At 41.3% G+C, this 24,323-nt stretch overlaps 1 protein-coding gene across 7 annotated transcripts in view; it reads left to right on the forward strand.

Moving 5' to 3' along the window:
• STXBP6 (syntaxin binding protein 6) overlaps positions 1-24,323 on the forward strand; it is a 171,610-nt gene that overhangs the window by 55,874 nt on the left and 91,413 nt on the right. The gene's annotated exons all lie outside the window — the stretch shown is intronic.

Here is a 24,323-nt window from a genome sequence, read left to right on the forward strand (position 1 = left end):
TGTTGTTTAACTGTGGCCATGGCTACATAAGGCATCTAACTCAATTTTAAATGTGCTTCAGCCTTATTTTTAACTTTCACTTTTTTGCCTGCCTCAGGAATACATTTTCAGTTTAACTACTACTTATTAGACTTAACAGCTCCAAAGTAGAGCTTAGAAGGAGAAAGTAAGAATACAGGCCTAAATGCTTCTGAGTGCTAAAATTGGCACAGCTGGATTACACACACGCGCACGTTTAACATGTTAATATCTTTTTTAAAAGGCGGAATGGGCAAAGAATATAGAGACACAACTAATTTGAACCATGTGAGATGCTATTGTATATTACTGAGGGAGCACTGGGAGTTTATTCTGTTGATTGTCAGCAGAGAGAGCTCTCTTTAGCTAGGGGATCTACTATTTGTGTCAGAGCCCCACTTCTCTTCCCATCCCTCCTGCCAGTCCTGCTGTGAGAAAAGCACCTGGCAGAAAGTGAGAGAGGTTTGATAGCTTGCAGTAAGGTCACTGTAGAATATGTTCCTGTAGCTTTGTAGCCTAGCAGTATTTAGAATTGAGTCTACAGCTGAGCTGACATTTAGGTACCAAATGTCATTTTGTGTATTTACAGTCCAATGCACAAAGAGCAGAAATTATCAGCAATATGCACCTCAGCCTACTGTGTCAGGCTAGGGCTTAACTGGCAAGCCAATCCACTGGTCTAAACCTGTTGCTTTTATCTAATCAAATTTTATTTCTTCCTTCCAAAGCTCAGGGCTGCTGGAAACCTTCCTTGCATCAGCAGTCTTCTAGTCCAGACTCCTAAGGCAAATAAAATAGAACACATTCTTTCTCAGTAAAGTAAAATAAATCCTTTCTCTTTGTTTTCACCATTCCTAGTGAAATTAGCCATACCTGAATCTGTGAGTTGTGTGTGTGAAAGGTTGCACCATTTAAATCAGGATGGGATGTGCTCTCATTTTAAGCACATCTGCTGCTACGGAGATTTATAGCAGCTGTTTGAAACAGAAGATTGGGGCTCTTACCTGTAAAGCATTGTAAAGCAAATGTAAAGCATCGTCAGGGGATTGTGGGCAGGAAATGGGTGGTTTCTGGCTTGGCAAGAGAAATGCCCGAAGGTGCAAACTTTTCAGATAAACCAGAAAGGGACAGAGTAGAGCAGACAGAAACGCATGACATCTGGTCAAAAAGGTCAGATGACAGTAAGGAAGGTAGCACACACCAACACCAGGTAAGAGACGTGGAATATAGGTGTTTCTATACCAATACCAGAAGCTTCTGAGCCAAGACGGGTGAGCTGGAGTGCTTGGTTGCTAATGAAACATAGATACAGTGGGCATAACAAAAACCTGGTGGAAGGGTGAGAACCAGTGGGAAACTGTAATACAACCTAGATACAACCTCAACAGAGAGAATAGGGATGGATGGATTGGGGGTGGAGTAGCAGTGTATAATAAAGAAGGGACAGAATCCAACAAGCTAGAAACCTAGGAGGACCAGAGTCCTCCACAGAATTATTATGGGTGACAAATATGAGGACTGAAATGAAATGTGTCACTAGGGATGTTCTGTTGCCCTCCAGATCAAAACACTGAGAGTGGCCTGGAGTTGGAGAAGCAAAATCAGAGAGGCGTCAAAAAGAGAGAGAGCTGTAATGATGGGTGACTTCAGTTGCCCTCACATAGACTGGACAAATTCGCATGTGGGTATTGACAGAGAGGCCAGATTTCTAGACATGATAATGACCGTGCCTTAGAACAGTTGGTCATGGAACTAACCAGAGACTTAATCCTGAGTCATGCCCAGGATCTGGTGCAAGATATCAGAACTGTGGGACTTGTAGGGAACAGTGACTATAGTGTGATCCAATTCAGCTTATATGCAAGTAGAGCACTGCTAAAGAAGAGGAAACTGCTCAGAAATGAGGGGACCGGTAAAAAGAAAGCTCATTTGGAATGTATACCAAGAAGGGGAAAGATACCACCAATTTAGGGAGGACACCAGTGTGGCTAACAAGTAGAGTCAAGGAAGCTATAAAAGGGAAGAAGAATTCATTCAGAAAATGGAAGTCCTGCCCAAATGAAGAAAACAGAAAGGAACATAAGCTCTGGCAAAATAAATTCAAGGGGACCATAAAAGAGGCAAAAAGAGAATTTGAGAAGCATATAGCTAGAAGAAGTGTCAAGGAGAATAACAAAAACTTCTTTAAATATAGCAGAAGCTGAAAACCTGCCAGGGAAACAGCTGGGTCTTAGATGATGAGGGCGTAAAATTGAGTATTAAAAAGGATAAGGTGATTGCAGAGAAGCTGAATAAGTTCTTTGCATCTGTCATCATGGCAGAGGTATAGTATATGATGATGGCTTTAGAAATGCGGGTCGATGAAGCCACAGTTTACATATACTGTACAAAATCTTTACAGGTTATGTGGAGCACAAGTTAAGATGGGCATCTTAAGTTTCAATTTCCATTCCTTTTTTAGAGCATGAGTGATAGTGTAAAGCATCTTAACTCTCATCTTCAACCAAAGATTTTTGGATTACTGAATTTTCAGGTGTTTTAAACAGGGAAATCTATTAGACACTATAGGGAAGAGCATACCCAAACCACAGATGTTGAACACTTAAACTTTGTAAGACCTTCAGCTAAGATAAAGTCACACTCCACCCACACACCCTGGGGAAAAAATGAAAATTCGTGTATTCAGTAATAGTGACAGTGTGATCCCATAACATGGTTAATCAGCTGTGTATGATACAATAAGAAGCAGGTAGTTTGTGTTCACTTCTGTGCTTAATTTTTTCCTTTACACACACACACACACACACACACACACACACACACACACACACACACACAAACCAATGATGATTGAGGAGATGAGAGCTGGTCTTGTGGTAGCAAGCATGACTTGTCCCCTTAGCTAAGCGTGGTCTGCCCTGGTTGCATATGAATGGGAGATTTAATGTGTGAGCACTGTAAGATATTCCCCTCAGGGGATGGAGCAGCTCTAGGGAGAGCAGAAGGTTCCAAGTTCCCTCCCTGGCAACTCCAAGAAAGGGCTGAGAGAGATTCCTACCTGCAACCTTGGAGAAGCTGCTGCCAGTCTGTTAAGACAATACTGAGCTAGATAGACCAATGATCTGACTCAGGATATGGCAGCTTCCTGTGTTCCTATGATTAAAAATAAATGCTTTAACATCTGTGTCCGAAACTACAGATTCTTTTCCCAGAAATTTTCCATAAACTTCAGTTCTCTGGCTTGGTTTAATTTACTTCAGGATGGTGTGATCAACAAAATAGTCATCAGCTTTAAGCCAATCTGACTGAAATAGTAGGCCTTAACCTTCTGAACTGAGCCTTTTTACCACATATAGTGACCAGAGACGTATCTAGGGAAAATAGTGCCTAGGGCAAACACTGAAATTGTGCCCCCTGTCCAAACATCTGACACCCATCTTTCAGATAACTTCACCATTAAAAAAAAGTACAAAATACAAGTTAAGCTCGTTAATCTTTTAATATTTCAAAAATGATTTAGCAGTGGATGTAGCCAGACCAAAAAATGCTAGGAAACATCACATTTCAGTATGCTGGGGCTCATGAAATACCCAAATACTATGTGGAGGTGTACTTGGAAAACTAAACAGAAATGCCTGTCTAATTCTCTACTATGCATTGTAGCATCACCATTACATAAGTTTTAAAAATCAATGGAGAATTTGACTTTTCCCAGATACTCTGAAAATAAGTAAAGGATTATTATTTGTTATTATTATTTTTACATTTATATCCTGCTCTTCCTCCAAGGAGCCCAGAACGGTGTACTACATACTTGAGTTTCTCTTTCACAACAAACCTGTGAAGTAGGTTAGGCTGAGAGAGAAGTGACTGGCCCAGAGTCACCCAGTTAGTCTCATGGCTGAATGGGGATTTGAACTCGGGTCTCCCTGTTCCTAGTCCAGCACTCTAACCACTACACCACACAGAGTAAACTGTGTCACTGCTTGGAATATATTCTAGTCTTTCAGAAAGACAGTTAAAATGAGAAAAAGAGAGCAAGAAATCCCCAGTGGGTCGTAATACTAAGGATTTCACACTGATTCAAAGACAAACTCACCATTAATTGCCATATTATTAAGACATCACATTTAACTCACTTATCACAAGAGGCAAAGTAAGAGCAAGTGAATACAATCCTAGTTCATAAGCTTCAGCTCAGTATTCACAAGCCCTGATTCTCTGTACATAGTGCCAATCTGAATATGTTTACAGTGTCTTATATTATATTAATTATTTAAAAATTTTTTAACCTGTAGCCCTTTTGGGGGGGCTTCCTAAAGGCCGTGGGGGGGGGTCTGCAAAAGTTCCCCCTCCCCCCCCCCGCGGGCCTCGCAGGGACCATTTGAGCATGTGCGGTGGCCATTTTTAAAAATCTTTTTTTTAAAAAATGGCCACTGAAAACAAAATGGTGGCCTCACAGAGGCCATTTGAGCATGCGTGGTGGCCATTTTATTTTCAGCAGCCTTCAAAAAAAAAATTAAACTTTACAAAATGGCACCCCGCTTCAAGTGGCGCCCAGGGCACGTGCCCTGCCTGCCCTACCCTAGATCTGCCCCTGACAGTGACTCATGCTCTGCTTTATGAGCCCCCTAGAGAACAAAAGCCCTCCAATTCTTGAAACCCTATCCTTTTAACGAGATGGAAACCTATAGGACCCCTTGTATTTTCCTTCACTCAGGCCTTGAGCAACAGCCCTCCCCGCCCCTACCTTTCGAGAGCCTGTTCTTTGACTACAGTAGAGCTCGGTGGAGCTGATATGAGATCCTTTTGCCTTGGCTGCTCTTCCTCTTTTAATATAGTTGTGGCATATTTTAATGAAACCTATTAGTGTCTACTTTTCTTCTGTCTAGAAAGTAGTATATTGTACACAAGTGACATAGGCTCTGAGCATAGACAGAGTAGATTTCTTCCCTTTAAGCCTAAGGCCTCCACTTAATAATTAATGGCTTACTTAAAGTAGTCTCATTCAAATTAAAAGGACATTAGGCATTCCTTAACATGTTGTTTTAATTTCAGTAGGGTAACTTTGAGTAATATTCCTCATTATGTCAGTCACTATCTCTTCCTTGCGTATTTTCTACAAAGTAGGAGATGATGGATTATTGGCATTCATTTATTTATCAAATGTGTAGACAATCCCAAACTTGCGTCTCTGAGTGGTTTAAAGGTAAAGTGTGCCGTCAAGTCGATTTCGACTTCTGGCGCCCACAGAGCCCTTTGGTTTTCTTTGCTAGAATACAGGAGGGGTTTACCATTGCCTCCTCCTGTGCAGTATGAGATGATGCCTCATCTCTGCTGCCCGATATAGGTGTTTCCTCTAGTCTAGGAAACATACCAGCGGGGATTCGAATTGGCAACCTTCTACTTGTTAGTTAAGCATTTCTCCACTGCGCCACTTAAGGTGGCTGTCTGGGCAGTATGCAACAACATAAAAACAAATTAAGACAAATTAAAACCTTAAAACAAGTCTCTAAAGATTTTTTAAAAAGTGGTCAGAGATGAGGAGGGTCTTATTTCAGCAGAAAGCGCTTTCCTGAGTCTCGGGGCAGCAACATACGATCTGGTGGCAACTACAGATTAACCTTTCCGGATGATCTCAATGGGTGATGGGGCTTATGGTGAAGAAGACGTTCTCCTAAATACCCAGGGCCTAAGCTGTTTAGGGCTTTATAGATTATAACCAGCACCTTGTTTTGCCTGGAAACTTATTGGTAGCCAGTGTAGTTCTTTCAATACAGGAGTAATATGGTCTCTCCGAGATGACCCAGAGCTCAACCTGGCGACCACATTCTGTACTAACTTCAGTTTCTGGACTGCTTACAAAGGCACCCCACATAGAGTGCATTGTAGTAGTCAAGTCTGGAGGTTACCAGCATATGTTCCAGTGTTCTGAGGTAGTTTATCTCAAGCAATGTACACAGCTGGCATATCAGCCAAAGCTGATAGAAAGCACCTCTGGCCACTGCCTCAACCTGAGATACTAGGGAGAGATTTGGATCCAAAAGCACTTCCACTCTGCATATCTGTTCATTCTTTTTTATTTTAAATATACTAACAGATCTTATGCCCTGTGTGATGCTAAGCATGTCAGATTCTTTTAGAACAATCTGTGTGTTCTGTGTGTTGGGGTGCTGTTGGTTTTACCTCACAGGATTTTTTCCCTTACATTGTTTTCTACTCATATTCTTAAAAGGACCTTTCCATTATTCTTCCCTCTCCCAAGACTTTTTAAAGGGATTGTTTAACTGTTCCCTCATTATATGGAAATAAGTCCCACTGAGTTCAATAGAGTTTACTTCTTTCTAGGTGTGCACATAGAATTGCAGGTTCAGTTATCAAAATGCTGCTGGAAAAAAGTATGTGTACCTCCAGCCCAGCATCCTCTTTCTCACAATGCTCAGCTACATGCTTCCAGAAAGCTCCAAGGAAGTGCAGTAAGGGAATTCCAGAAACCATTCCCACTAGGTGCCAACAAACTATTATTATGGTATAGACTTGAACATGGCGGTTTTATGTGAGAGCCAAGTGAAGCTTCCATATTCACTGGCACATTGGCTCTGTGTACAAGAGCAGTTGACACCAGGATGATTTCTTGGAGCTGGGTGGGAATGTTTTTTAGGATTTATTTTTTTAAAGTATTTTTTTTAGGTCCCCACTATTCATTTTTACTTACAAGTAAGCTCCAAAGAAATAAATGGGGTTCCTACTTTCTATGCTTTCTTGAGGGGCTGAGAGAAGGGGAAAAATGGAAAACCCACATTCTGTCCTAGGATCTCTGCTGGTCTTAATTCTTATGTGTTTACTCAGAAGTAAGCTTTGCTGAGAGTGAGAGAAAGGAGGGGGCAGAGGGAGAAAACAAATGTCCATGAAAGGAAGTGGAGGGGGAGGAAATGTGATTTAATTATATAAGTGCCAGAGTGCTCATAGACTGTCCTTATCAGGCACCTATGTTCAGAACTAGGAAGTCACTTGCTAGAAATTGCCAGGATTTGTCCTTGCAACCTGGCTTCAGAATTCTCAGTAGGCAGACTCAGTTATGCGCTTGGCTAACTTTCTCTTGCTTATTTTCCCTTTTGTTCATGGAATTTCAAACAGTAATTATTAAAAAATCACCAGATTGTTGTTTTTCAAACTAGCAAAAGGCATCAGTCCAGTATGGACCTGAATTTGGAGGGAATGCTAAAAAGACATCAAACATTTAAAAATATGATTATATATGGTAAAAAAAACTTTGGCAACACTTTGAAATCTCTTTTTAGAATTTTAAAAACCTGAATTTCTTTTTAGAAGATACTTGAACTGTATCTCAGCCGTTTTGCAACTGATTTGCACCAGATTCAGAGGAGCGATGTCCTTTAGTTTGTGTGCACAATTTCAGAAGCATTGAGTGCATACTCTTGACTTTATATGAAAGAATGTTTAGGGCTTATAATGGCAGAATGTTGAAAACACTCCTCATCTTGTGTATACAAGGTAAAAATGGCATAAAATATTGCAAAAAAGGATGTTATTCCGTTCGTTAACTTGGCATTTTTATAGAAATTATTCTTTTTTACTCAATAGAATTGGCTTTTTTATCATATCTTTAATTATGAAACGTTAGGTTGTTAATTTAGTTATCAAACTATGGGCGGTGAAAAGTGTGGGAAGAAGTTGTTGTTTCTTTTCCTTTTTAAAAATTTGTATTGCTTGATATTTTCAAATACTATTGTTGTATCTCGCCTTTATCTACTTTTTATTTTGAAAATTAAAATTCTATTTAAAAAGAAAAAGAAAACACTCATCCTAACTATACTGGCACAACACATAATTAGAGTAAAATTTAAACAGTTCATGCTTGAGCATTATCCCTTTTTCTAATGACAATGCAGGGACTTTTTCTTCTCCCAAGGTGTATGTTGTGATTGCAGCTTTGTCTAAGGATAGAGCTCTGTCTACTGCGAATAGCTATTGCTATTTTATGAGATGTGTTCTTGATGTGTTCCTATTTCATGAGATGTGTTTCTTCAAGCCAGTTTCTGTTTTTCTCAGAACAGAGTGATCTTTAGGCCAATCTGAGCTTTAAAGCGCATGGAAAATTATCTTTTCCACCATTCTTATGAATTAGTTCCATCATTCTGTTGCCCAAACCATAGTCACCTATAGAAGAAAGGTTGCCATATTGTGGATGTGCAGACAGCTCTAAATATATATAATATCCCTAGGAAATGCCCATTAAGGGCTGAGTCAGCACTGATGTACTTTGGATGTAAAGTATAGTAGGGCTAACAAGGGCAATAACGCTACGGTGCCCCTTTAAAATTCAATAAAAGCTTGTGTTCTCCAGCTCAGGTGCTAGGGTTGCACTGCTTTGGTACATCCTTTCAGTATGGCAGGTCATTGAAATTAACGTATAGAGACACCCACTGTTGTTTTCCCCCCATTATTGCCAGTTTTGATTTTAAGTATTTGTTGTGGAACATTGTCATTGCATATTCAGAGTGTGTTACTATTTTGGTGTGTAAAGCTTTTGAAAATTCTGAAATGGGAAGCTGCAGGAAGGGGTGGGAGGTAGGGATGTGCACGAATCTGTTCGGAGGCCCTTTTACAGGCCTCCAAACAGGTTCAAACACCAGGCAGTTGGGGGAGTTTGAAGGCAGGGGGATAACTTTTAGTGTGGGGGAGGGTGAACTTACTCCCCCACCGTGTTTTCCCCACTGACACTTGCTGGAAAACCAGTCCGGTGGGGCGGCAGTAGTCCTTCCTGCCGCCGTGTCCACTCCTCAGACCGGAAGAGACTGGAAGTAGAGTGTGCGCGCGCATGTCATGCGCATGCAGACTCATGTCATGCTTGCTTTCACACGATGTGTGCGCACACATGCCGATGTGCGCGCTCGCTGTTTCCTGTCACTTCCGGTCTGAGGTACGGACGGGATGGCAGGGAGGTACACTGCTGCGCTGCCGGACCGGTCTTCCCATGAACACCAGCAGGGGAAACACAGTGGCGGAGGGAAAGTGCACCCTGCCCCTGCCTTCGAACTTGCCCCCACCAGTTCCGTGCACATCCCTAGTGCGAAGCTCCCATGGGTGATTTCCCCTTTTCTCTCTAAATCTGCTTGCTATCCAAACTTGAGAGCATAAGCATAATCCAGACCATTATCTGAAGTAACTTTTGCAGGGGGTGGGGGAAGGAAGTTACTGTGAGAGAAATCTCAGGTAAGAAACCCAATTGGCTGTTGTCTAGCCTGTTAATTGGTGCAAGGCATGTCTTGTATAATGCAGCAATAGCAGTATTCATGCTGTGAGTAGTCTTTAGTTTATCACTTACAGGCTCAGGAACAGCTGGAAGAAGCTGACTGCTGCTTGGAGGCATGTCAATCAAAATAGATACTGCTTGCCAAAATATCTTCTGTCATCACTGTCCTCATTCTGGCAGCTGATTAGCAGCAGGCTGGTTCCTCACTGTTCTGGTGTGGCTATTCTTAATGTTCCCTGAAAACAGTTTTTGAACTTTAAAGAGACTTTAAATATCTTTAAAGATTTTTTCCCCCATTCTTACTGTGAGGTGTAATTTTCTACTCTCCAATTGCCATGGTTCTCTGAATAATGGAAAGTGGTTCATGATGATTTTTTTTTTAATGATCTCAGTGGGCAAACATAAACAGATGAGAATGCAGCTACATTGATGTATAGTTTTAAACTTTAAGCTTTCAGAATTTTCGAAGACTTGCAGACTTAATTGTGTTGCCAAAATATATGGGTATGCATCAACATTCATCAGTATTAGTAACTTTTAGTTTTGCTCTGGTTGTAAACCGCCCAGAGACGTAAGTTTTGGGCGGTATAAAAATAGGTTAAATAAAATAAATAAAATAAAATTACATATTTCTGATTTGTCCCCCTTCTGTTGCTCATTATGGTGAGGTGATGAATAGCTTCTAGCTAGCGAGTAAAGTAAAGGTGTGCCATCGATGTTGACTCCTGGCGACCACAAAGCCCCGTGATTGTCTTTGATAGAATACAGGAGGGGTTTACCATTGCCGTCTCCTGTGCAGTATGAGACAATGCCTTTCAGCATATATTGCTGCTGCCCAATATAGGTGTTTCCCATGGTCTGGGAATAGCACAGCTTACAAAAGAAGATAATGGTTAACGTCTTGGCGTGCAATGAGTCAACATGAGTGTTGCATCACACTTCCTACATGTGACCTTACATCTACATTCTCCTGCTCTTCAAATTGCTGGTGCTCATTATATCTAAATGTGTCCATAAGGGTTTAGCATTTAGTTGTAGATTTCAGTGCATATAAAACTCTTTACAATGTGCAGGGTTCTTGTACAGCAGGAACTGGGATTACACTATCTCATTGCTGTATTAAATATTTAAATTAAATATTAGAATGACATAACTAAAAGGCTGTGGATCTAGATGATTCAGCATAGTTAACTGTTGGTGGGGGGTGGGGGACACAGGATTTTCCAGAGATGCATCTCTTCAGGAAACACTGACTGACATCCTGACTAATAAAGCTCTGGTGTAGCACCAGTGCTTCTGAAGAGTTCCAGACCAATGCTGTGGTGTGTGTGTGTTTTCAGTAACCACTAATTCCCCCGGAAGCCCTCTATCTGACCTGTATATATGTCCTTGAGTGCTGTCTCACCCTCAAGGACATATTTTCAGGTGGCCAAGAGTGCTTCCTGGGAAAAGGGAGAACATTGAAATTTGCCAACAGTGTGACTGAGTGAACTGAACTTTTCAGAAGCACCAATACTTCTGCTTAGTTAGGATGTCAGCCTCTGTTCCACAAGGAGCACATAAACAGGAGGTCCTGCCCTGAAGCTGTCACTCACCACTCTTGCCAAGTGTTTATGGTTATGGGGCTGTTTGTCTGAAAAGGGAAACGTTATCATGCTGGCCAGTGCTTCTGTGAGCTGCAACCTGGATCACCTGAGCACCTGAATTATCTGTGAACACATGCCAGGATGTGGTGTGACAGCTCTGGGGCGAGACTTCCTCCCCGCTTTTGAAGCTGTAAGTGTGAGCTCCGATAGAAGGAATAACATCTGAAGAGGCCTTAGGTTCCTCAATCCTATGTAAAACGGGCCTCTTGAGGGTTGAAGCAGTTTGCATCTTAAGTAGAAAGTGCAAAGCTGTCCTTTCTGACACATGCCAACCAGGGATGTGCAAACAGGTTCAACTCCAAACCTGTTCGAGGTTGAACTGGTTTGGTTCGACCATTCAGGGTCGAACTGAACCCCCCACCGTTCAGTCTGACCTTGGAGTGAACCCCTCTGGCGGTTTGGTGGGGTTGCAATTTTTTTTAAAAAATGTTTTTAACTTTTAGCCCCTTTGTGGGGCTTCCTCTAGGTTGCGGGATGGTCTGCGAAGGTTCCTTCTCCCCTTGACAGCCTCTGTTAACACCGCTGGGGCCCGTTTGGCAACTTTCTTTGGCCCATTTGGGCCTCTGTATGCTGGACCTTCACGGACCCCCCCCCCCCGCCGCGGCCTAGAGGAAGCCCCCTGAAGGGGCTAAAGGTTAAATTTTTCGTGAACCCCCCCCCCGACCGAACCGGGTTTTTTTAAGGGGTGCCAGACTGAATTGGTCTGGTCAGGTTCGACTCCGGTCTGGACTCATACTGAACTGGACCAGCCAGTTCCATGCACATCCCTAATGCCAACTTGAGCAAAGTTGTAATGCTAACTGAGTAATGGTCCCCTGCCATGATATAAATGAGTTTGGAACTGTGTTTCATATCTCTGTTGAGAATGTCACTCTGCAAATAAACTCTCTCATCCTTCTGCATTGGCAAACCCCTTGGCTGTATTAATTATTTCTTTGGTTCCACAAATTCAAGAAGATTCGAGTCTGGAACTTCTTTTTTTAATCAGGGCCAGCCAGGCTCTAGTTCCCATGACCTGACACCCCTTTGTACCCTTTCAGCTTGCCTAGGCATACTTCTCAAACCCCTAATCTTCTTTCTTTATGCACTGTCAGATTTTTCTTTTAACTGAACCATATAATTAGTGCTCAGAATAAGAGTGTCTACCAGATGATGAAAAGAAATTCTCTGACATTATTACCTGTTCCAATGAGTTGGGGAAGTCTGGAATATATTATCTTATTTTTAGAAGGAAAAATATAGTTGTTTAGGACTTAGTCCTGTGTTATGCACAGTGGTAGACAAGTTAATTTGGAATATAGTTAAATGCACTTGTCCTGCTGCCGCCATACACTCACATCTTTAGCCTACTTTCCAGTAGGCTCATGAGATCACCTAGGGTGTATGTATGTTTGTGGGTGGGTGTCCTATCAACTTATCAGTGCCTGGACCAATATGAACCAGATTGTATACAGTTGTAGGGACACCTCAGTGGTGTAATTCATGATGATGTCATCCATCCCAGTTCAAGATGGCAGACATGTAAATGTTTTTGACGTGCAAGTAGGCTATCTTGTGAACTGCCTAACTGATTTGAACCAAATTTGGTACAGGAATAGGGACAAATAGGGATGGCGCATGGGCGTAATTTGTAATGATGTCATCCAACCTGATTCAAGATGGCAGACACATTAATGTTTGAAGTGCAAATAGGAACTGATTTGGACCAAATTTGGTGCAGTTGTAGGGATAATGAAAGGAAAGTAGGCAGATTAGTTCTTATTAGAACAACTTGTTCTTTATGAAGGGTAGTCTATTGTGGGAAACACTGGAAACAAAAACCTCATTTTCAGAACCTACACAGTAGGTTTAAGTATAGACAAGTCCACTGCTGTTTTCTCACTTTGAAGCTTAGATGGTAACGCCACACTTTTACCTAAAATAATCATTATAAAAATACTTGACATTTATATAGCACTTTGAATGTCCAAAGCACTTTACAGACATTATCTCAATAATCCTTACAACCGCAAGTCTTAGCCTCTCATCTGCAAACTAGGGGTAATAAGATAAATGACATGCGGGATAGTAAAACTTGTGAAAGTAGCTGTTTCCAGTACTGTTAGCTGATATAACCAGTTTTGCAGGTACATATTTCAAACTGCAGTTTGATACACTGGGAATGTTTAGACGGATATATTACTGTTCTGCCTCAAACCAGTTTTTCTGCTGAATCATGCATTTGAGATTGTGCTTCCTTTTTAATGGTGTGTGTGTTTGTTACCCCACCTGCTCCACAGCACATGTAGCAGCTGGCAAATTCAGTGGGGAAGAAGAGTAATTTAGATCTGGAAAATTACATAGGGGAGAACATAAGAACAGCCCTGCTGGATCAGGCCCAAGGCCCATCTAGTCTAGCATCCTGTTTCACACAGTGGTCCACCAGATGCTCCTGGGAAGCCCACAGGCAAGAGCTGAGGCCTGCCTTCCCTCCTGCTGTTACTCCCCTGCAACTAGTATTTAGAGGCATCCTGCCCCCAAGGCTGGAGGTGGCCTATAGCCCTCAGACTAGTAGCCATTGATAGATGAATTTATCTAAACCAGTCTTAAAGCCATCCAGGTTGTTAGCAGCCACCACATCTTGTGGCAAGAATTCCATAGGTTAACTATGCATTGTGTGGAAAAAGTACTTCCTTTTGTTGGTCCCAAGTTTCTTGGCAATCATTTTCATGGGATGACCCCTGGTTCTAGTGTTATGCGAGAGGGAAACAATTTTCTCTCTCTCCGCAGCATGCATGATTTTATAGACCTCTTATCATGTCTCTCCTCAGTTGTCTTTTTCTAAACTTAAAAAGTCCTAGGTGGTGGTGTTGTGAGGTCAGTCATGGATCATCCAGTGTAACTTGTAAGAAACTACTCTGTGATGCACCCTTCCCAAGAAGTCCTTCACAGTTGCATGCATTTCCAATAGTGTAGTGTAGTTCTTGCTGAAGAAGTGTAGTTCTTGCTGAAGCATGGAGAATTGGAAGCTCTGTAAATGAATCTAGTGAGTATATAGTCACATATTGAAGAAGTAGTTGTGAGTGACTCTGTCTACAACAACCAAATGACTGGCCATTTTGAAAAGAAAACTAAAACCAGTTGAAAGGAGGATGGAAAGACCGATTTAAGAAAATAGCACCTCGGCAACTAGTAGGTTATATCTCTTAGATGAGATACATGCTTGTCCTCATCTACTTTGGCTTAAATTTATCTGCAAGTAGCAGCCAGGGCTGTGATTTGGATTGGAACTACAGTTCGGAAATAGTGTTCAATACTTTTCTTCTGTGTGGTTTTCCCACTGAAAATCCTGCTCAAGTGCAGGGGGGCGAAATTATAGCAAGCTAGCATGTTATGGACAGCCAGGAAAACAAACCAATGGATCATAGAACAAATCAATCCAGAATTTTCACTCAAGGTATAAATGACCTGGCTCAAACTATCATACTTCGGACACATTATGCAAAGACCCAGCTCCATTGAGAAGTCCATAATACTAGGAAAAGTTGAAGGAAAGAGAAGACGAGGATGACCAGCAGCAAGGTGGATGGACTTGATTACGACAGCAATGAATGCACCACTGAGAAACCTTAAGGGCCAAGTTGAAGAAGAGATCGTCCTGGAGAGAATCTGTCTATGTGGTCACAAAGAGTCGACACCGACTTGACAGCACTTAATCAATCAATCACTCAATCAGTAAGTAAGGACCATTGTTGACCTGTAGTTTACACTTATAGGAAAGTTCAAGAAATATATGTAATAGAATTGTTATTAATTTGCTTGCAAAAGGGAAGTAAAGGACCAGTTTGAAAAGAGGATTTCAGCTTCCAACTTTATTCGTTTTACTTGAATAACTAACATATATGGTAAACTTTGAATCATAGTAAATTTGAATCGGAGAAAGATCTGCTTCTCTTGGGTATGATGTTATTTTAGAAGTATTTATCTTTTTTTAGTGTTTAAAATATTTTGAGAACAATAACAGCTAAGATATGGTTCTATTCAGAATTTCTTCTTTAAAAAAAATACAAACAAAAATATATAAACCTTGATGTAAAACTCAAAAATACAGGCACCCCTGCTAACTGGGCAAAGAGGCACCTTTTTAACGTGGTGATTCTCTTTATTTAGCAGGGGGAGAGTAACTGGCCCTATCCACCTCCAGCACAGTACCTCCAGTGATTGTTGCTGCGGTCTGTCTTATGTTTCTTTTCAGATTATAAGCCTTTTCGGGACAGGGATCCCTCTTATTTATTTGTTGTTTATCTGTGTAAACCACCCTGAACCACTTTTGGAAGGGCAGTATAGAAACTGAATAAAAAATAATAATAATAAACCTAGATGGTTTCTGTAGCTAAGTTTAGTTATATTGCTTTTAAAAGGTATAATGGGATATCATCCCAATTTTAAATTGTGTATATATATATATACACAAACATTTTAATGCTTGCTAGTTTCCATTTTCTGTTTGGTCAATGACTGTAAATAAAATTATTACTATTACTATAATAATAAACCTTTCCCCCAGCATATTCCAATGTGCATTCAGCTAATTTCAGTGGCAGGATTGTTCATGCAAAATTTGGTATCTGTAAATCTCTGGGAAGTATGACTTCTCACCAACCAACCAGCAAATTCAAAATATATAATAGATAGCACTTTAAGGGCTAAATAGTTTTTTGGAGTTGCAATTTTTGCAGTCTAATGGCATGGAAATAAAGGATTAAAATTTCTCACTGTGGCCCCAGTCCACAGGAACATAGGAAACTGCCATATACTGAGTCAGACCATTGGTCTATCTAGCTCAGTATTGTCTTCACAGACTGGCAGCGGCTTCTCCAAGGTTGCAGGCAGGAATGTCTCTCAGCCCTATCTTGGAGAAGCCAGGGAGGGAACTTGGAACCTTCTGCTCTTCCCAGAGCGGCTTCATCCCCTGAGGGGAATATCTTGCAGTGCTCACACATCATCAAGTCTCCCTTTCATATGCAACCAGGGCAGACCCTGCTTAGCTATGGGGACAAGTCATGCTTGCTACCACAAGACCAGCTCTCCTCTCACAGTCTCTCCAAATCACAGTCGGCTACTTGAGAGTAAATGTATGCTCCTAACTAGACAAAGATGCCCTGGCTGGGTAGGGATGTGCAAAAATGAGGAACTTGTGTTGATCTCTTGGTGCCTGATTGTATGTAGCTCCGCTATTTTGAGGAGGGTAGTGGTCATGTGGAAAGGAATGTAAAGACAGGCCACAGTACTTGAGGGTCTGTACATAAGGTTAATGCATTAGAGGTACATCCAGTTGATTTTCCTGCTCCCAGATGACTCAGGACACAAAGCTGGGAGATGGAAATTGTCCTTGGGGAAGATTGCATCTATTTTGGTCTTGTTTCTCAGCAGCCTCAGAGGCTTTGGAGCACCATTGATGTAGGAAACTGGTTATTTATAAAATGCTAAAAAAGGACATAAGTGACACAGCAAAGCACAGGTATAAAGTGGGCAAGAAACGTCTTTGGCTACTCCATTAAGCAAATATTGTATACATTGAAACAAGGGTTCTCAACCTTTTATTTTATTTTATTTTTATTTATTTTTACATTTTATATCCCGCTCTTCCTCCAAGGAGCCCAGAGCGGTGTACTACATACTTAGGTTTCTCCTCACAACAACCCTGTGAAGTAGGTTAGGCTGAAGTAGGTTAGGCCCCCCAGGTGTTTTTGAACTACAACTCCCAGAATTGTCAGCCCCAGTGGCCAATAGCCTGGGCTTATGGGAGTTGTAGGCCTACATCTGCAGGAGGGCCGAAGTTGAGCAGCCCGGGCTATTTTAAGAAGACAGGCTACTACAGTCATTAGCTCACATCCAGTTTAAGTTACTCATATACTCATATGCCGTCTTTCCGAAATTAATGGAACAAAGTTTACTTGCTCTATTAATTTCTATGGGAATACTCAATGCTAATTTTCTGAAGCCTGTCAGACTGAGGTTGAGGGGTGCACTGAGCTTCAGTACATAGTCAACCAATCAGGAATAGCAGAAGAAAGTCTTCTCCTCCCTCCCCTTCTGCAGTTGAGACATCACTGAAGTTGTGTTGGCTTCAAGCTGGCAAGCCTCACATGTGGAAGAAATAGTGCAGCTGCAGCATAGGATCACTGTTTTCTATAAGGCATGTGCACATGCGCCTCACAATTTTTCTGATGCCTGTTCAGTTAGTTTTGAATTAGGAAATTGAAATAGAAAGGCCCCTCTCTGAATGCATGTGCACACACAGTGTCTTGATACTGCCACCCAGAACAAAACTCATTCCACACAGAGATTTAAAAAATTAGAGGGACCACTGCATAGGATGCAAGAGGACTGTGAGTACCCCCAGAAGCCCTTCAAGTTTCCCTAGGGGTAATAGTAGCCCCTCTTATTTATTTATTTATACATACATACATACATACATACATACATACATACTTCTTACATATACATCTTGATCTTCCTCCAAGGAACATGGCTATGTTTTAGGAATCCCTGCATTAGAAAATACTACACAGACTCCAAAATTAAAAGCCACACTGGTGTCAATTTAAGCCGGATGATTAGATCATAGCTATATGAAAACCACATGGCTCTGTGGTCGCCAGGAGTCAACACCAACTCAACAGCACAGCTTTATAACACACTTGGTTTTTCTTCTCTCCTATTTATTATTTATATAGTACTATCTATGTAAGGAAAACTTTCCTGACCCCAAAGACTGTAGAGTCTAAAACTGATCACAGGGAAAGCCAGGAGGGAAGAGCTGGGAAGAGAAAGGGTCGCAGGGGGTGACTGAACAGATGCAGTTACTTGTATTTAAGCTAGCTTACAATAGGGATGGGGATTGAGGGGCTAGGTTTTAATGAACTTATATTGCTTCTCTTCACTTCCTTTCATTTCCTGAAGTGTGTAATTACAAGGGTGCTGTTCTTTTATATAATCAGTTTCAGACTCCTCTGAGCTGTTACCACTGCCCCTTGTGGTGACTGGCTACACAACAGCAGCTTTCAAGTTTCCAGGTACCATTGCTGGCCCTGTTCTATGAGTCCTGTTGTTGGCTTCCTTGCAGACAGGTAGACTTCTTGTCTGAAACAGACCTTCTCTCAGTTTCAAAGTTGTCTTGCTGCTGGTCAGTCTCTATTCTTGCTTGACCTGTTTGCTTGGCTTGACCTCTGGTGTATTCCTCATCATGGCTCCTAGTTTGCCCCCGACTGCCTGCCGACTTATCTCTGGCATGTTGCTCATGTTATGTTCTTGACTTCAGGGAGCAAAACTATGAATTTTCCTCCCTGAGTCCTTACTGGTTGCCTGGCTCCCCCAATTTCTAGCTCTGAACCACCAAGCTGCTGCTGCTCAGAGTTCAGGCCTGACAATCTGGTTCTATAGTCCTGGTTTCTCTCCTCCTCCTCCTCCTCCCCCCCCCCCACCGCCACAAGAAGTTGTATGGTATTTATAACTTTTTGCTTTCTTTTCGAGGAGGAAACAAAAATTCATAATAATAAGCACTCTGGATTTACACAGTACAGTTTTGTGATACTGTTTGTGTTATTTAGTATATGTACATTTTGTTACTTTATTGACTTACCTAGGTCTGTGAGCATTTTCTTAGAGTCTGATTACATAAAACATTCATATTTTGTGCATCTTACTGCTGAAACAAATGTCAAAATATGCTGATGAGTAGGAATACCTTGAACTTCTTGATACTTTTTATACCTGATGAAGCTGGAAGATCTGAGAGATCCTACTGAGCAAACATTGCTACTTAATTTCTGCTGCAATTCAGTCCTTGCTGTTGTTTGAGTAAGATCTATCATCAGCAAAAGTCTATATTTTGTGACTGGGCCTCCTTGCCAATTTCTTGTTTCCTGGTAGCCAGCTTTGAATTCCAGTCCCAAATTCCACATTGCCTGCAATATTTCTGGAATAATTAGTCCTTACAATAATAAAGCGTGGTGGAAGTAGTTTGAACAAACCTTCACTGCTTTCAGAGTCATTTGTTTTCAGGGCAGATGAGGTGTGTTCATATCACTGCCACCGTACTTTAGAAAGTCTGTCTGTCATCACCTAAAGTTGTTAAAAGCAAAGCAATCATTTTTATTAAAAAATATTTTTATTTCTGTTCTCATATACACTCTTTTTGTACAAAACTTCACCTTTTGGATTATGTTTGTACCCAAAAGTGTACATGGTGTGTAGTACTTGAGAAGTGTTAATGATACTGCTCCTTAGGAATTGGCAAATACCCCTGACTAACTTCTGGGCTTGTGTGGGGAACCAGCGAGCTTAGAGGGAGCAGCTCATTGCATAATAAACTTGTGCAAAGCTTCTGTCTTGGAAATGACTGCTAGAGTTGAAGTTCAAAAAGAGAATCAGGTTTATTTTAGGGTTTCAGGGTGCAGGAAAAACTTTTATGGTGAGCCAACGATCCTTTGAGTTCAGAGAGACAAAATGGAAACTACAAGCCTGTAGTTCCAAATCAGGTGTAGGGGTGCTCCTGGGAGCCCTCAACAGGCTATCTTGGTAACAGAAGTTAATTTTAAAAAATTAAGGGTCGGAGTACAGTAGCAAATCTAAAAGATTGTCCAGAATATTTTAGAAAGTGATGGAAGAATGATGACATTTTCAAGATCCAGGAGTTCTGTGGCACCTTAAGAAAGAACACCTTTTTGTGCAGCAGTTTTAATGTGTAAGTTCACTTTGTCCATATTCATTTTACAATGACGCTTCAGTTCCATTTATGGTTACATGGGAGGAAGCTTCACTAAGTAAATTATTCACTAATGAGCAAATAGGCATAGGATTGGGCTGCACATTACAAATTACCTGACTATTGGGGTTTCAGATAGCTGCTCTGTTTTGCAAGGGCTTTTCAGTAACAAAATTTAAATTCTGTGCTTAAAATAAACAAGACATCGCACCAACCTTGGCATAAAAAAGGCACTGATGCTGGAAGAGAGGTCATCGATTTGAGTATCTTTGGAGCTGGCTGCAAAAAGAAAAGGCTCAGATTTACTCTCTGAATCTTGCATTCCGTCTGGGACCTATTTAAGGTAGGAATGTGCACGGAACTGGTTTGGCCAGTTTGATTCGCGTCTGTATTGGATTTGAAACAGCCCTGTCTGGTTCTCAGCTGAACTGGGACCAGCCAATGAATCAGTTCACGGGCCAGTTTGGGGATATACTTGTAAAGGGGAAATCTCTATCATAAAGCCAGGGGGGAGGGAGTGAAAGAGTACCTTCTATTATCAGGCAAGGAAGTGGTGGAGAGTCTCTGGAGACACTGAAGGCAGTGGCAGGGGCTCCTCCATTGTGTGTTTACACAAATGGCCTCTGCACATGTGTGGAGGTCACAAAAATGGCCTATTCATGTGCAGTGGTCCAATCTAGGCTGCAGCCAGCCTGGGCTGTCTTTCAAGAGGCCAGTGGGGGGCTTAAAGGAGCCCCTGCCATCACCTCTTGCTGCCTCGGATATCTCTGGAGACATTATCCCACCTCACCTGAAACTAGAAGGTACTAAGTACCCTTTCACTCACTGCCCCCCCGCCGGCCTTATTATAGGGAATCGCCCTTTACTTGTAAAGGAGAATCCTCACCGGATTCTGCTTTATAAGTATATCCCCAAGCTGGTTTGGTCTGGTTCTTCTAGAACTGGGATTGATTTGAACCATGCCAGTTTGATTCGAACCTCAGTTTGGATCGAGCCAGCTCGCATACCCCCAGTTTAAGAACACTTAATGGTTGTGTTTATTCAGCCTAACTTTGCCAATATGGTTGTTAAAGCTAGTAACCACAAAACATATATACTGCTTTTTTCTTTCCCCCATTTAAAAATAATTTTGTTTTGTTGTCTCAAAACAATTTACTAGCCAAATTCTTAGACTAATAAATACAGTCCTGAAGATACAGTACTTTCAACATAATTATGTCCTTAATATAACTGCTGCTTTAAGAACTCACTGCATAGTTCCCTTGTAAGGGCATTTTTGTAATAAACCACTAAACTTATTTCAATTTTTAAAGAGTGACTAATTCTGAGTTACTTCCTTAAAATGTAGTACTAATCCTAACACAACAGCTGCCTTAAAAGTTGTCTGTATAATTGACTCGGAAATCCTCTTCACACATGGTCCCGGCACCTATAGTTTCACATATCTCTGGTTGGGCAATGGAGATCTAACCTCGGCATACATGGGTGCAAAATGGGTTAAAATCTACATATCTGCAGTTCCTAGGTGGCCAGAAATGAACCCTGAGGCAATTTCCAGACACCATTTTGCTCAAAGAAGCAATTTTATGGCTCTTAGGTTTTTGTTTTAAAAAAACACAAACAATTGATTTTTCTCAATCAATTGTTGGAATTTGATGTTTGAGGGGTCATTCCTGGAGAGCATAACCAATTACTTTATTTCACTTATTTCTGCCTCTGTGTGTGTGTGTGTGTGTTGTTCTCCGTGAAGCTAACCCCCCCCCAATTGCCATAGACTCAATGTTTTTCTGTTTCTTGTGGTTTCGTTATCCACAGAAATTGACAGGAATGGAATCCCCGTGGATAACAAGGGCCATCTGTATTTATTGTATCCAGCTGCAGATATTTTGAAAATCATCATCTGCTGGCAAACATTTATGTGTTTGCAAAGTTTTTCTGATCCTCTGTGTGTGTTTAGAAATGATTCTCACTGTATTTAGTCAGGCTTCCTCCAGCTAAGCATGCATAACAGAAACAAGAGAATGTGGAAGAAACTTATTGGTAACTGAATAAAACTGTCTCCACTACACCCAGTTTTTAAATTCATGCATGCAACCCCATACATACTACACCTTATTCCATTCATACATGCATAACAAATTATTAGGGACATCTAAGGTGTATGCTACAAATTCCTTGGGAACTTTCTGGCTGAAGAAGAGCTTGGACAGTAAACACACAAGCACACGTTCATTGGTGCCAGCCGCACAGCTACATGAGTTGTTGTATCACTTTTCAGTGAGAAAGTTCTCACAGCACTTTATAGAGAATAAGAAGATGGTTCCCTGTCCCTAGAAAGCTCACAATCTAAAAGAGAAATACAAAGTAGACACCAGAAGCAGCCACTAGAGAGATGCTGTGCTGGGGCTGAATAGGGGCAGTTCTCTCTCCTTCAAAATCTATAAGGGAACTACCCTTATTGGTGGGCCACTGTGCAAAACAGGATGCTGGACTAGATGGGCCTTGGGCCTGACCCAGCAGGGCTGTTCTTATGTTCTTACCACTTTGAAAGATGCCTCTTGTCCAGTTGGGGTAGATGTGGTATGCTTGGGTAGGAAAGATGGATCAGTGAGCATGCACACTGCAACTCGTTTCCTCTAGTCTCCTGCTACTGTACTGAGGCATAGCAATATATCTCGTGATCCTGACTCCCCATCCCATTTTTACCACTGTCCCTGCAAGCTGCTCAGCACAGTCATGTGCCCTTGCATTTTGGTAACCTGGTTAACCTAGCAAGTGCATTTGTGGGCCACTGATTGTTTGTGTGATGTTCATAGTTTTTATTGAAAGACCTGTACTTCCAAATCCCTGTATCACTATTACATTACTGCTTTATGAATTGCCTTTCCCCATCTATAAAGTGAACATGACATTTTAAATATAATCCTTCCAATATATTGCAGCAGCATTTGTTTGTTCTTTAATTACTTTCCAACTAAATCCGGAACATATGCAAATAGAAGTTCACAGTACTTTTTTCTTCTTCTACTAGAGAAAGGTCATTCTCCCAACAGACTGCGATAATGTTCTACAATCAGGTTATTTCTCAGAGACTAAAATGGTTAATGCAGTCCAGGCTCTTATTTGCCCTCTGTGCTTTTGCTGCGTGGGTCTCATTGTACAAGGGAGAACAAAATGTCAAATAGGCATTTAGGTTAGACATGGACTTGATAGTCCTACATGAAGTTGATGATAATGTTCTGAAGTAATCAGATATCCTGTACTAGAGGCATATTGTGATGTACAGAATATTTCATCTTTAAGCAGGAAAGGCTTCTTGATGTCTTTGGGTGGGGTCAAATGACTAAATTAAACAATGGTGGTAAAGGAATGAGGAAACACAAGAACTCATTTTGCCTTCACAATTGAATAAATAGTTTATTCAGTTGTGAAAGTAAACTAAGCCTTTGTTTACAAAAGAGGGTTAAGATAATCCATGGATTCAATGTGGATTCAACCAGGAAAAAATATTCTCAGTCTCTTTGATCTCTGAAGAACAGGGCTGTGTGTGGGGGGGTGGGGGCTTGCTTCCCCTCACATAATGCATTCTTCTTGTCTGTTATGGGGGGTGTGTGGACTGTGGGTCGGTCCAAATCCGGACAGATCCACAGTTCCATGAACCAGTTCAGTACAAATGCGAACCGGTCCGGTGGTTCAGGGGCCTGGAAGGGCAGTGCCAGGGGGGAGCGCAGAGAGTGGCACCTTTAAAAGGAAACAAGTACGTCTTTTCTAGCATTACCGCCAGTCGAGGCAGCCTCCTCCCCAGCAGCCCGTGTGTGGCAGCACTGGCACTCACCTGGCTTCTGTGCATGCGTGGAGGCCCACTGAGTGCCGCTGCTGGGGGGAAGACTGCAGCAGCAGGAAGCTGCCTGGAGTGGTGGTAACACCAGGAAGCACGTGCTTGTTTCCTTTTTAAAGGTGTGGTTCATGCACACCCTTACCTGGTTTTTGTTTGTTTGTTTGTTTGTTTTTAAGTACAGATAATATCCTTAGTTAATAGAGTCTTTTCACTGGGATATGAGGAGAAAAATTTTAGAAGTTCAAACAAACCTGCTTCAGTATGCTAGATGAGGTATCTTCCAGGAATGCAAAGAACTCAAGATAAGGCGTTTTGTTTTTTTTGTTTTTATATGGCCTTTCATGATGATTAACATGCTGGCGATAAGCAGATGTAAGTACTATGAAACAAGTAAACTGCTGTTAAAACGTAATATTTATCGCTTGCTCACAAATGCAGGACTGTAGGCATAGCAAATATCCAGTCAACTAAACTTTTTATCTGAAAAAGAGCTATGATTTTAAAATACATTAATCCATCAAGAAAAGAAATGTGAAAAATAAGTTGAAATATGACTTCAGGGTTAGCTATAAGACGTAAAATTCCAGCGAGAATTAGTATAGCCTGTTTATATTGGCTTGAGCTAACATTGCTTATTCAGTGTTAAAGAGCGGGTGGTGGAGGGGACGGGAGGTATTTAATTTTTTTTTAATGTTAAAATCAAAATTTAAAAGACCACAATGGAGACATATAGTTAAAAAATGTATATTTGTTATGTTTAGATTCATTCCAGTTCTTGTGAAGCACATAATGTTA

Source organism: Hemicordylus capensis, chromosome 1 (genome assembly GCF_027244095.1).
Source record: "Hemicordylus capensis ecotype Gifberg chromosome 1, rHemCap1.1.pri, whole genome shotgun sequence".
Classification (NCBI taxonomy): Eukaryota; Metazoa; Chordata; class Lepidosauria; order Squamata; family Cordylidae; genus Hemicordylus; species Hemicordylus capensis.